Raw genomic sequence first — 14,556 nt, 5'->3', positions numbered from 1 at the left:
ACATGCTCTCACACTGTGTGTGTGTGTGTGTGTGTGTGTGTGTGTGTGTGTGTGTGTGTGTGTGTGTGTGTATGTGTGTGTGTGTGTGTGTGTGTGTGCATAATCCATCATAATTAGTTGTATCTTTTTTATGACTGCAGTCTGTAGGTCTCCGAGTGATTAACATGGAGTGAATTAAACATTAGTGAGCCGTTCATCTGAATATGAAATTATATTTAATCGAAAATCTTATTAATGTAAATAGATGTGAGATATTAATGGAAAATCCTTTAATTTCGATATAAACTGTGAATTGTTACTAGAATAATGACCAGCTTCTTCTTCTTCTTCTTCTTCTTCTTCTTATTCTTATTATTATTATTGTAATTATTATATTATTATTATTATTATTATTATTATTATTATTATTATTATTATTATTATTATTACTATTATATTTTACTTTGATTTATTGCAAGATATCAAGGTCTACTTTATTATTTGAAAAACAAAAAATAAAAATAAATGTAACAAAATGAAACACTGTCTGTTTAGTGAAATTGCGAACGGTCTTCAGATGTATTAATTGTGTTATTATATTTCTAGGTTGCGTAGCCAATTAGCAAATGTCTATGTCAGATTTGAGCTATTTTCTTAACATTTTTGACCATACCAATGAAAAGATTTTTTTATTTTTCTAGCATAAGCTTTACTTTATTGTGAACAGTCACATGGCAGATGTCAATGGCTGCTTTTAACAAAAATGCATGTTAAAGTGTAGGAAAATGAATACAGTTTGTGTCTGTGCAACATGTCAGTAAAGGTACAGTACATTGGGTAAAGTATGATACTATTTTGTTTAGCTGTTACTGAGTCTCAGAGATGTTAAGCATCTAAACCAATCACATGGTCTCATTAGAGTATCAGACCAATCACATGGTCTCATTAGAGTATCAGACCAATCACATGGTCTCATTGGCGTATCAGACCAATCACATGGTCACATTAGAGTATCTGCCCAATCACATGGTCTCATTAGAGTATCTGCCCAATCACATGGTCTCATTAGAGTATCAGACCAATCACATGGTCTCATTAGAGTATCAGACCAATCACATGGTCTCATTAGAGTATCTGCCCAATCACATGGTCTCATTAGAGTATCAGACCAATCACATGGTCTCATTGGCGTATCAGACCAATCACATGGTCACATTAGAGTATCTGCCCAATCACATGGTCTCATTAGAGTATCTGCCCAATCACATGGTCTCATTAGAGTATCAGACCAATCACATGGTCTCATTAGAGTATCAGACCAATCACATGGTCTCATTAGAGTATCTGCCCAATCACATGGTCTCATTAGAGTATCAGACCAATCACATGGTCTCATTAGAGTATCAGACCAATCACATGGTCACATTAGAGTATCTGCCCAATCACATGGTCTCATTAGAGTATCAGACCAATCACATGGTCTCATTAGAGTATCTGCCCAATCACATGGTCTCATTAGAGTATCAGACCAATCACATGGTCTCATTAGAGTATCTGCCCAATCACATGGTCTCATTAGAGTATCAGACCAATCACATGGTCTCATTAGAGTATCAGACCAATCACATGGTCTCATTAGAGTATCAGACCAATCACATGGTCTCATTAGAGTATCTGCCCAATCACATGGTCTCATTAGAGTATCAGACCACTCACATGGTCTCAATGTAGAGTATCAGACCAATCACATGGTCTCATTAGAGTATCAGACCAATCACATGGTCTCATTAGAGTATCAGACCAATCACATGGTCTCATTAGAGTATCAGACCAATCACATGGTCTCATTAGAGTATCAGACCAATCACATGGTCTCATTAGAGTATCAGACCAATCACATGGTCTCATTAGAGTATCAGACCAATCACATGGTCTCATTAGAATATCTAGCCCAATCACATGGTCTCATTAGAGTATCAGACCAATCACATGGTCTCATTAGAGTATCAGACCAATCACATGGTCTCATTAGAGTATCAGACCAATCACATGGTCTCATTAGAGTATCAGACCAATCACATGGTCTCATTAGAGTATCAGACCAATCACATGGTCTCATTAGAGTATCATGACCAATCACATGGTCTCATTAGAGTATCAGACCAATCACATGGTCTCATTAGAGTATCAGACCAATCACATGGTCTCATTAGAGTATCAGACCAATCACATGGTCTCATTAGAGTATCAGACCAATCACATGGTCTCATTAGAGTATCTGCCCAATCACATGGTCTCATTAGAGTATCAGACCAATCACATGGTCTCATTAGAGTATCAGACCAATCACATGGTCTCATTAGAGTATCAGACCAATCACATGGTCTCATTAGAGTATCAGACCAATCACATGGTCTCATTGGCGTATCAGACCAATCACATGGTCTCATTAGAGTATCAGACCAATCACATGGTCTCATTAGAGTATCTGCTCAATCACATGGTCTCATTAGAGTATCAGACCAATCACATGGTCTCATTAGAGTATCTGCCCAATCACATGGTCTCATTAGAGTATCAGACCAATCACATGGTCTCATTAGAGTATCAGACCAATCACATGGTCACATTAGAGTATCTGCCCAATCACATGGTCTCATTAGAGTATCAGACCAATCACATGGTCTCATTAGAGTATCAGACCAATCACATGGTCTCATTAGAGTATCAGACCAATCACATGGTCTCATTAGAGTATCAGACCAATCACATGGTCTCATTAGAGTATCAGACCAATCACATGGTCTCATTAGAGTATCAGACCAATCACATGGTCTCATTAGAGTATCAGACCAATCACATGGTCTCATTAGAGTATCTGCCCAATCACATGGTCTCATTAGAGTATCAGACCAATCACATGGTCTCATTAGAGTATCAGACCAATCACATGGTCTCATTAGAGTATCTGCCCAATCACATGGTCTCATTAGAGTATCAGACCAATCACATGGTCTCATTAGAGTATCAGACCAATCACATGGTCTCATTAGAGTATCTGCCCAATCACATGGTCTCATTAGAGTATCAGACCAATCACATGGTCTCATTAGAGTATCTGCCCAATCACATGGTCTCATTAGAGTATCAGACCAATCACATGGTCTCATTAGAGTATCAGACCAATCACATGGTCTCATTAGAGTATCAGACCAATCACATGGTCTCATTAGAGTATCAGACCAATCACATGGTCTCATTAGAGTATCAGACCAATCACATGGTCTCATTAGAGTATCTGCCCAATCACATGGTCTCATTAGAGTATCAGACCAATCACATGGTCTCTTTAGAGTATCAGACCAATCACATGGTCTCATTAGAGTATCAGACCAATCACATGGTCTCATTAGAGTATCAGACCAATCACATGGTCTCATTAGAGTATCAGACCAATCACATGGTCTCATTAGAGTATCAGACCAATCACATGGTCTCATTAGAGTATCTGCCCAATCACATGGTCTCATTAGAGTATCAGACCAATCACATGGTCTCATTAGAGTATCAGACCAATCACATGGTCTCTTTAGAGTATCAGACCAATCACATGGTCTCATTAGAGTATCAGACCAATCACATGGTCTCATTAGAGTATCAGACCAATCACATGGTCTCATTAGAGTATCTGCCCAATCACATGGTCTCATTAGAGTATCAGACCAATCACATGGTCTCATTAGAGTATCAGACCAATCACATGGTCTCTTTAGAGTATCAGACAAACAGCCTGATAGTCAGATAAAACAGTAAATGAAATGGAAAATTATGTCAAATTATCTTTGCATTGAGAAATTCTCTTCCTCTAGGGGCTGAATTGGGTTTTATGAGAGGAATCCTTTCTTCTTCTTCTTCTTCTTCTTCTTCTTCTTCTTCTTCTTCTTCTTCTTTCTCGTCTCAAAAAGTCTTTTTGTCTTGAACGCACTTGTGTAAGACACGATGTCACAGACTCCATTACACATTTTGCTCGTCTCTTCCTCCAGTTTCAGCTGATGGTTCGTTTTTGATTTATTATTTTTTCTTTTTCCTTCACACTCTTTAATATTGACTGGTTCGGTCCACCTTAATATTTTAAGGATGGCTTTCTCAAGCACGCACACACACACACACACACACACACACACACACACACACACACACACACACACACACACAGATTTTAACAGCACATTATGTTCTTCAAAGTGCTCAGGTCTGTTCAAGGAGAAAATCTCAATGATGGCGCATTAACCTCAATGAGTCGTGTGCAGTGTGTCGTGAAGCCTCCATGGAAGAAGAACAGCACACGGGAGAGGGGAAAAAGCGAGAGAGGGGGAAAAGAGAGAGAGAGGGAGAGAGAGATGAGCCTTTATCTCTCTCACTCACTCACTTTCTCACTTACACTTACTCATCATACGTTCTTTCACTCCCTTTCTTTTTTTATCCCTGTTTCTTTTGTATTATCCTATTATTTCCTCTGTTTTTCTTTCTTTATCTTTTCTTGTCATCTTTGTCTCATACATTTGTTTTGTTCTTCTTATTTATTCCATGTCCACTCCTCTCTATCTCTTCTTCTCATTTTTCCACTCTTCCTCCCTGATCTCATTTCTCTCAGATTTTTTCTTTATTAGTTTTGCAATTTTTTTCTGTAATGTCTTTCTTCACCTGTTACTCTCCATCTCTTGGTGTCTGGTTTTATCTTTTTTTTTCATTTGCAATATGGCTACAGCATCAAGAAGAGAAAGAAAACAGAGAGTAAATAAAAACAACAACAATGAATAGCTGTGCTCATATTAGCAATAGCGCTAAGGAATAAGAGACATGAGGGATAAAAAGCGAGTCCCTCTTTACTTCTTATTATTTTCCAGTAATAGCTTTCCATATTTTTTTTCCTTTTGAATGAATGACAGATCCTCCTTTTTTTACCTCTTTTGTTTGTTTTTACCTCTTTTGTCTTTACCATCAAATTTTAGCCTATGCATCTGGCATTTTGGTTTGAATTTAGGTTCTGAAGGTTTAGAATTTTTGAAGCTGCTTGACTTTTTACACCAGCTTTTGATATTGTTGATCACGGCATTTTATTAGAACGTATTAGAGATGATGTTGGTATTAATGATGTGGCCTTGAAGTGGTTTGGTTCCTACCTAAGGGACAGAAAATGTTCAGTTAAGATCGGAGATTGTCTTTCTGACACTGTGGATGTTTTGTCGGGGGGTCCCTCAGGGATCTATTCTTGGACCAACCTTGTTTTCTCTGTATCTGTTGCTTCTGGTGTCTATTTTTAGACGCCACAATGTTAATTATCACATCTATGCAGATGATTTGCAATTATATTTTTCTTTGGACAAGCGTGCAGCATGGGACATCTTCAACACATGCTTAAATAAAGTGAAGGTATGGTTTGCGAGTAAATTTCTGCAATTAAATGAGAATTAAACCGAGATTATGGTTTTCGGAAACGGACAGTCGGGAAATCTGTTTGTGAGTGAGGATTTTGCTCCCAGCATAAATGGAACCTGGGTGTCATTTTTGACACAGAACTTTGTTTTGACCGACAAGTAAACGCGTCGTGAAATCATCCTTTTATCGGTTAAGTATAACCCGTGCGGCTCGCTTATGCCCAGCGTGATGTGCGGCTAGCGACACCGGGTATTAAAACCTGGTCTGCATTGTGTTACGTTGTGTGATGCAAAGACAGACATGGGACAGCAGGCAGTAAAGATATCACTGGATATCTTTACTGTTTAACAGAGACAAATAAGCAGCCTCAGATTGAGTGGCCCTTATAACACTCTATAAAACAAATGATGCACCTCCATTAGCATGTGCTGGTCTCACATAAAAGACAAATATACTTCAAATAATGTAAAATGACGAAAAAAATCCCCAGGATAAATAAAATAGTACTTTACACATAAATTTAGGTGGGAATACCAATATAAAAGATATAATTAAAATAAGGATTACATAAAATTAACAGGGTGACAAAAGAAACCTACCTCTTCCATTGAATCACATTACAAAACGGAAGAGGAGGAGTTAGGACAGGAAACTAGGTCATACCGTGACCACGCAACACTTAAAGGAGGAGCGCACCTTTAGATCGGGTATCATAAAATGCACTAGAGAACAATTTTGTGTGAATTATAACAATATTTAGTCGTATACTTTGTATACCTGTTACATAAGGAAGTTGTCCGAGCTGAAATCTATTCTTTCCAGAAAAGATTTAGAATCTGTTGTACATGCTTTTATTTCTACGAGGGACTATTGTGATGCACTATATCTGGGTTTGACACCTGTTTTTTTAACTGGCACTAAGAAGAGGGATCACATAACACCTTATGACACCTGTGTTCATTTCTTTACACTGACTTCCGGTGTTATATAGCAGTGGTCCCCAACCCCCAGGCCGCGGACCGGTACCGGTCCGTGGACCAAATGGTACCGGGCCGCCCAAGAAACATTAAATTATTTCCATTTTATTTACTGTGGTGTATTTCTCTCGGGTTTGTGCGACTTTCCATGGACGAGAGGTTAACCAGGAGCTGAGAGACGTCACCTAAAGCCGCACCGATACCGCGCATGCGCAAAATATCATGATATCGGGCAAATTACAAAAATGAGCACGAAACAGACGTCGTTAGAAAGTTAGAAACTCTGCCGGTGTTCTGGATTAAAGTCATGGCGGAATACCCTGAGATTGTCACCACAGCACTTACATCCCTATCGCCATTTCCGACATGCTATCTGTGTGAAGCGGGGTTTTCTGCAGTGATGGCAACCGAAACAAAACACCGGAATAAACTGGACATAAGCGACACACTTCGGGTGTCATTGTCTCCTATTACCCCAGATGGAACCGTCTCGTTGTAAAGAAACAAGCTCAGGGTTCTCATTGCTTTAGTGTTGTAGTGAGTTAAAAAGGCATGTTTAAATACAATTAAATTAAAATGATTAATTTTATTAATAGATGCCCTTGATGCCCGATGACGCCTGAGATAGGCACAGGCTCCCCGTGACCCGAGGTAGTTCGGATAAAGCGGTAGAAAATGAATGAATGAATGAATGAATGAATGAATGAATGAATGAATGAATTTTAATTTAATTGCATAGCCGCCACCCCCCACCCCCACCGGTCCACGGCGAAAAAAAGGTTGGGGACCAGTGTTATATAGGATAGAATATAAGGTCCTGATCACTGTGTATAAGGCCTTACATCGACAGGTCCTGACTACATCAGAGCTATGTTGAGTCCATACAAAACTTGTTGTTGTCTTTGAAATCGGCTCCCCCTTTTGGGTAGTTTTAAAGGACAATTGAAGACTTTCCTTTTTTCTAAAGCTTTTGCTGTATGATTGATATGTTTTCCCGTGATACTGTGTATGGCTATTTTTTGTACTATTATTTTATTGTTAGTTTGATGTGTTTTATGATTATACTTTTTATGACTTATATAATGTTTTTTACCATGTAAAGCACTTTGGTCCATTCTTATGGTGTTGAAGGTGCTATACTAATAAATTTTGATTGACTGATTACATTGAAGGGGCACGGTGGCTTAGTGGTTAGCACGTTCGCCTCACACCTCCAGGGTCAGGGTTCGATTACCGCCTCCGTCTTTTGTGTGTGAAGTTTGCATGTTCTCCCCGTGCCTCGGGGGTTTTCTCCGGGTACTCCGGTTTCCTCCCCCGGTCCAAAGACATGCATGGTAGGTTGATCAGCATCTCTGGGAAAGTGTCCGTAGTGTGTGAGTGTGTGTGCCTGTGATGGGTTGGCACTCCGTCCAGGGTGTATCCTGCCTCGATGCCCAATGACGCCTGAGATAGGCACAGGCTCCCTGTGACCCGAGAAGTTCAGATAAGCGGTAGAAAATGGGTGAGAGAGTGAACCTTACATTGTTACATTGAACCTTGTGTGGCAGGGTAGGGGTTATAAAGTGGGTGTGTATCAAAAGGGGCGTGGCTTTTCTGAATGTTGCTATGTCACTAAAAATACTTAATACATAATAATTAGCTTTTTTTGGTATTAGCTTTCTACATGTTTTTATTTTCTGTCTTGATATTTAAATGATGATGATGATGATGATGATGATGATGATGATGATAGTATATTGTTATCCAATTCTCTTGGTTTCTAGACCTTCAGAAATGGAGCCTAAACTGAGACTATTCTTTGTGGAAAAAACGCTACATGCTTTTTATCTGATAAACATATTACGCCTTAAAACCGTGTTAATATGTTTATATTTAACCCCGAAGGCTGCCGTTGTTCCTTTAAGGATACATTAAGGCACACATTTTTATTTCTTCTTCATCTCTCTTGATCTTTCTCAGTCGATTCCGTCTCTTTCTGTATCATTGGCTTGGCTCTAATCTCTTCAGCTAAGCCAATTGGAGAAAGAGAAATTGACTTTCGCTGATTTCCGCACAACACTCATTTCCATCTTCCACTCGGCAGATTCCAGACCCTGGGTCGCTTCCAATTGTGTGTCTAATTGATTACTTCCCATGCAATTACACTCGTGTCATATTCGATATTTCAGCCTTTGAGGCATGTTGGCTGGGTAAGAAGGGTGTGATGGTGCTCATCTGAAGGACATCAGAGCTTCATATCTGCATTTTTGGTGCTGGGTTATTAAGCTCTCAGTGCTGGCCATAACGCCGCAGTAAGCAGTGGTGTAAATGCGAGGTCGTCCAAGTGGAAAGGGTGACACCAATGTCAGTAGCGTCCTCCTCATGTATCCGTGAGCCGAGCTCGTGCGCTCTGAACAGAGAGATAAAGACGGCATTTCTGTGTAAAACAGCCGAAACAGAACGTCCTCGTTTCCACGAGCTGAAACAGGTGTCTGTTAATTAAGCTTCAGAGAAAATGGTGCATTGTTACAAACAATGAAGCAGCAGGCAGATTTGCTGGATTGTTTCTCACTCTGCCAGCCCGTAGTCATTTACTCCACTCGTTTTGCTGACTGGTTTCTCATTAATGAAGACACGTGGGACTAAATTGGAGTAAAGAACATAATAATGCAGTGATGGCAAATTGCAGCACTTACAGAGTCTTCATTAGTGGAGACGTCTGACCCTGTGAATAAATTAATGGTAATGGAAGCGTGTGTGTGTGTGTGTGTGTGTGTGTGTGTGTGTGTGTGTGTGTGTGTGTGTGTGTGTGTGTGTATGTTTAAAGCTTGGTCCACCTTGGTTAAAGCTCTGGAGGAAGCAGGAAATAAAGTCATGATTGACTTTACAGACAAATGGTATAACAGAAAATGACTTGCTTCAATGCACCTTTGTCTAAAATAATAAAGAAGTCTGATCATTTTTAGATTTCTGTGGTGGATGCAGCAGGTGTTAAAGAATAAACTGTTTATACCCGAGGAATAAGGAAGAAGTTCAGTTAAACTTTCATGAAGAATGGCGCACACACGTGTGGTACAGTAGACTCGGATGTGACTAAATTAAAGGAAATAGTCCAAAATGCACAAAAATGGGTTTTGAGCCACCAACATTATGTACATTTTTTTTATTATATTTGATTTCATTTAATTAATTTATTTGTTTTGATATAGAATTCTACATTTGTACTCTTATTATCAGCTTAGAATGCAATTAAGGTTTTAGTTTAAATCAGCCAATGAAATCTATCAATGTAGGAAAAAAGGATCAAGAATCATTTTCAAGAATCACCATTTTTGAAAAAAAAAACCTTTTTTTTATATGAGTAAATAGCAACTATTTATTTATTTATTTATTTATTTATTTATTTATTTATCACTTTCTTCTCTGGATACTTTTACTTTATTGAGCAAGCTTTATCTATACATTCACTACTAGTATATTATTATTATTATTATTATTATTATTATTATTATTATTATTATTATTATTTATTTATTTATTTATCACTTTCTTCTCTGGATACTTTTACTTTATTGAGCAAGCTTTACCTATACATTCACTATTAGTATATCATTATTTATTTATTTATTTATTTATTTATTTATTTATTTATTTATCACTTTCTCCACTGGAGCAAGCTTTATCTATACATTCACTACTAGTATATTATTATTATTATTATTATTATTATTATTATTATTATTATTATTTATTTATTTATTTATTTATTTATCACTTTTTTCTCTGGATACTATTACTTAATTGGGCAAGCTTTATCTATACATTCACTATTAGTATATCATGATTTATTTTTTTATCTATCTATCTATCTATCTATCTATCTATCTATCTATCTATCTATCTATCTATCTATCTATCTATCTATCTATCTATCACTTTCTCCTCTGGAGCAAGCTTTATCTATACATTCACTACTAGTTTATTATTATTATTATTATTATTATTATTATTATTTATTTATTTATTTATTTATTTATTTATTTATTTATTTATCACTTTTTTTCTCTGGATACTATTACTTTATTGGGCAAGCTTTATCTATACATTCACTATTAGTATATCATGATTTATTTTTTTATCTATCTATCTATCTATCTATCTATCTATCTATCTATCTATCTATCTATCTATCTATCTATCTATCTATCTATCTATCTATCTATCTATCTATCACTTTCTCCTCTGGAGCAAGCTTTATCTATACATTTACTACTAGTATATTATTATTATTATTATTATTATTATTATTATTATTATTATTATTATTATTATTATTATTATTATTATTATTATTATTCAAGGGTTTGTTATATTTTTCAGAGTTAACAGAGCTAAGAATCTGTTCAAAACACTTTAATGAATTTAACAGAAAGTTAAAACCTTTAAACCCTTTAAAACCCTGAACCAGATTCCAGAGCAAGCGGTTCAGCATCGAGCGAGAAAGCGTGAGGATTTGATGTAGAAACGAGCCGAGGTGTTTCAGCGAGGTTCTGAACAGCATTTCTAATGGACACTAACAGAAGATTAACACATGTTTTTTTTTCGCTTGGTTGAAGATGAAAGCAAGCAAGAAGATGGAAAGAGCAAAAAAAAAAAGAGAAGAAACAATGGCCTTGGGAATAGAGTGTAAAAAGTGGAAGATTTTTTTTTTTTTAGTAAGGCCACGGTATACAGTTTGGGGTAACATAAAAAAAGAAGAGAGGAGAGTTGTGTAAAGATCAAATGAAGAGAGTCGAAGTTAGCATCTCGCTCGCCAAGCCGAGCACACGGAGGAACCGTGCTCATTAATAATAGATTCAGTGTCATCATTAAGCGTTTGAATGATTAAAACATAACTCCCTGCTTCAAACACTAGTCTCATGTGAGAAGAAGAGAGAGACTGAAAGGCCTTGTGTCTAAACTATGACTCAATTCTTCACTTACAGGAAAAGTGCAACTACAAAAATAATAATATAATAAAAAGGAAAGTAAAAAGTGGTGTGAAGCTATTAGTGTTAGCTACATAAGATATTAACAGGTCTTTTGGAACTTTACTCGGTTTTATGTCTGCAGCTTGTATAATAGATGTGTACAAGTCCCTCAGTCCTTATTCTTCAGTCTGTCCTTATTCCTCATCTGTTCTCAGACTGTTCCTCAGTCTACCCCTCAGTCTGTCCTCATTCCTCAGCCTGTCCTCAGTCTGTCCTCATTCTGTAGCCTGTCCTCGGTCTGTTCCTCAGTCTGTCCTTATTCCTCAGCCTGTCCTCAGTCTGTCCTCAGTCTGTCCTTATTCCTCAGTCTGTTCCTCAGTCTGTTTCTCGGTCTGTCCTTCAGTCTGTTTCTTTGTTTCTTAGTCTGTCCTCAGTCTGTCCTCAGTCTCTCCTTCAGTCTGTCTCTCAGTCTGTCCTCAGTCTGTCTTAAGTCTTCCCCTCTGTCTGTCCTCATTTCTAAGCTTGTTCTCTGTCTGTCCTTCAGTCTGTCTCTCAGTCTGTCCTTCAGTCTGTTCCTAAGTGTGTCACTCAGTCTGTCCCTCAGTCTGTTCTCAGTCTGTCCACAGTCTGCCTCTCAGTCTGTGCTCATTCGTCAGCCTGTCCTCAGTCTTTTCCTCAGTCTGTCCTCAGTCTGCCCCTCAGTTTGTCCTCATTCCTCAGTCTGTTCCTCACTGTCTTAAGTCTGCCTTTCAGTCACCTGTCCTCAGTCTGCCGTTCAGTTTGTTCCCCAGTCTGTCCCTCAGTCTGTTCCTCAGTCTGTCCTTTTGTCTGTCCTTCAGTCTGTCCCTCAGTCTGTCCTTCCTAAGTAGTAGTAGTAGTAGTAGTAGTAGTAGCCTTTATTGTCACTGGTCACAGGTACACAGGTCTGTCCATCAGTCTGTCCTTCAGTCTGTCCCTCACTGTAAAGAGATGGAGAAAGGGCTCACATATGCAGAAGAAGCTGGAAAAGCTAATAGTATCCAGGAGCTGGAGTAAATACCTGAAGAACATTGGACAGTTTAAAAGCTCAGGATGAACACAAATATAAACACAGTCACTAATCATCCAGAGATACGTGTAAACTTTGTGGATATTCAGGGAGCATTGTGTCTTGTGGGCTAAATGTAAACATCTGTTATGTTATGTGTTAATATTTTATTCAGGGCACAACTAATTAAACATCATGCAGATTTTATGATCCCTCTTATCTTCTTTAAATTATTAACCTTTTGCATGGATTCTGCAAACATATGACCCTGAATGTACAGAGAGAAGATAAGAACATGCTGCACAAAATCCACGATCACACTGTTACTATAGAAATGGTGGTGATATACTGTAGGGCATTTTTACACCCGGTCACTTCACGTGTTGTCTCTGATCCGATAGCTAACTGATTTTAACAGTTAAAACTGTTCCATTTACATAAAAATGCGTCTCGGCGAATCGGATATCGATCCCATCTTTCTACTCCCAATGCGCGACTCGTGAGTCACCTGCGAGTGACGTAGTTCCGTTTGGGAGGAGTATAGCGCTGACGTATGTGGCTCTAACAACCACATTCATTTACACCTGTCCGGTTTCATCTGAAACGCGTCCCAGACCACCTCCTGATGGGGTTCGAACCATCGGATTTATATCCGTCTCCAAAACGTTTCGGAGGGCATTTAGACCTGGTCTTTTTACCGTCGGGTAGCTATCGGATTTCACTGTTTCACGAAGTGAATGGATATTTTGTGACCAATCAGAATCCAGAATTCCACTTTTTTTTTTTTACCCCTCAATGTTTCCCAGAGACTGTAATCATTTATTACTGAACAAATTTATAACATTTATAGCTACATTTAATATCATGCAATGTGGATGAGATTCCATCATTGCTTTCTTTTTTGCTGCACCTCCTATTATTTTTATCGGCTTGTTTATTTGTTTGTTTTTTCTTTCTTTTATTCTTTTTTGACTGATTCTTTTATCCCTCACACTGCTTCATTAGCATATCTCAGGGTCACATGCTGTGTGTGTGTGTGTGTGTGTGTGTGTGTATGTGTGTGTGTGTTCCCGTTGGGTTTAAACCGTGACCCGCTCTACAGCTGAATAAAAACCTCAGCTCAGGTCTCATGAGTCAGATCAGAGTCATGTTTAGATCCATGTTTGGATTATTAATTGATATTAAAATTCCTCGCATGTCTCACATTAGCTTTTAATGATACCCTGGGATGAAGCCGAAATCCGCTCACGGCTATAAACAGAGGTGAGAGTGGCAGGGCCAAACACACACACACACACACACACACACACACACACACACACACACACACACACACACACACACACACACACACACACAGACAGACAATACAGGCGATGTGTGTAGAGGAAGTGAGTGAATTATTTAACAGTGAAACTACACTTTCTGTCTATACATGTACACACACACACACACACACACACACACACACACACACACACACACACATACACACACACACACACACACACTTTCTATCTTTATAGGTGTCTTTGATTATTGGAACACTTTTTCATTGCCGTGAAACTTGCACTATCCCCCCACCCCCAACTCCCACCAACTAACTTCAACTGCCCCATTCAACTCTGTCTCAACAACCCACCCCCACCCCCTCATGCATCCCTGTACACACTCTAAAATCTCCTCACAGATTTGTATCCCTCAGCATTCAGCTCTGTGAAACCCTGACCAGCGCCCGATGACCTCGGCCGGGACGTGACCCCGTCACAGAGCACTGCTTGGTATTCTGTCGCTCCACAGGCTGAGCGTGAGAGAGGTTTTTTTTTTTTAGCCTTGGAGTAAATCTCAGCCTCCCAGATGTCATTGAAATAGAGCAGCAAGGGCCCCTAGAAATATTCCCTAAAATGTCCCTTGCCCTCCAGCGCTCGCTGTCCCTGTCTCTTCCTGTCTCTTCCTGTAATTCTGCTTCCTTTACGGTTTCTTCGTTGTGTATTAAAGCACACATATTTACATTTACAGCAGCTTTAAAGTCTCTATCAACGAATACGATAACACTCGTTCACTAGGTTACAGGCCTAGGATACACACCTAAATCTCTGTTCGGGGGTAAGTCTGAAGAGCTTAAGGTGGTGGGTCTTCAACCGTCGTTTTAAAGATAGACATTGACTTTTCAGGCGTCTAGGGA

This window comes from Tachysurus fulvidraco, chromosome 6 (genome assembly GCF_022655615.1).
Source record: "Tachysurus fulvidraco isolate hzauxx_2018 chromosome 6, HZAU_PFXX_2.0, whole genome shotgun sequence".
NCBI classification, from domain to species: domain Eukaryota; kingdom Metazoa; phylum Chordata; class Actinopteri; order Siluriformes; family Bagridae; genus Tachysurus; species Tachysurus fulvidraco.
The sequence above is the reverse complement of the archived record's forward strand: the minus strand, read 5'-3'. Positions refer to the sequence as shown.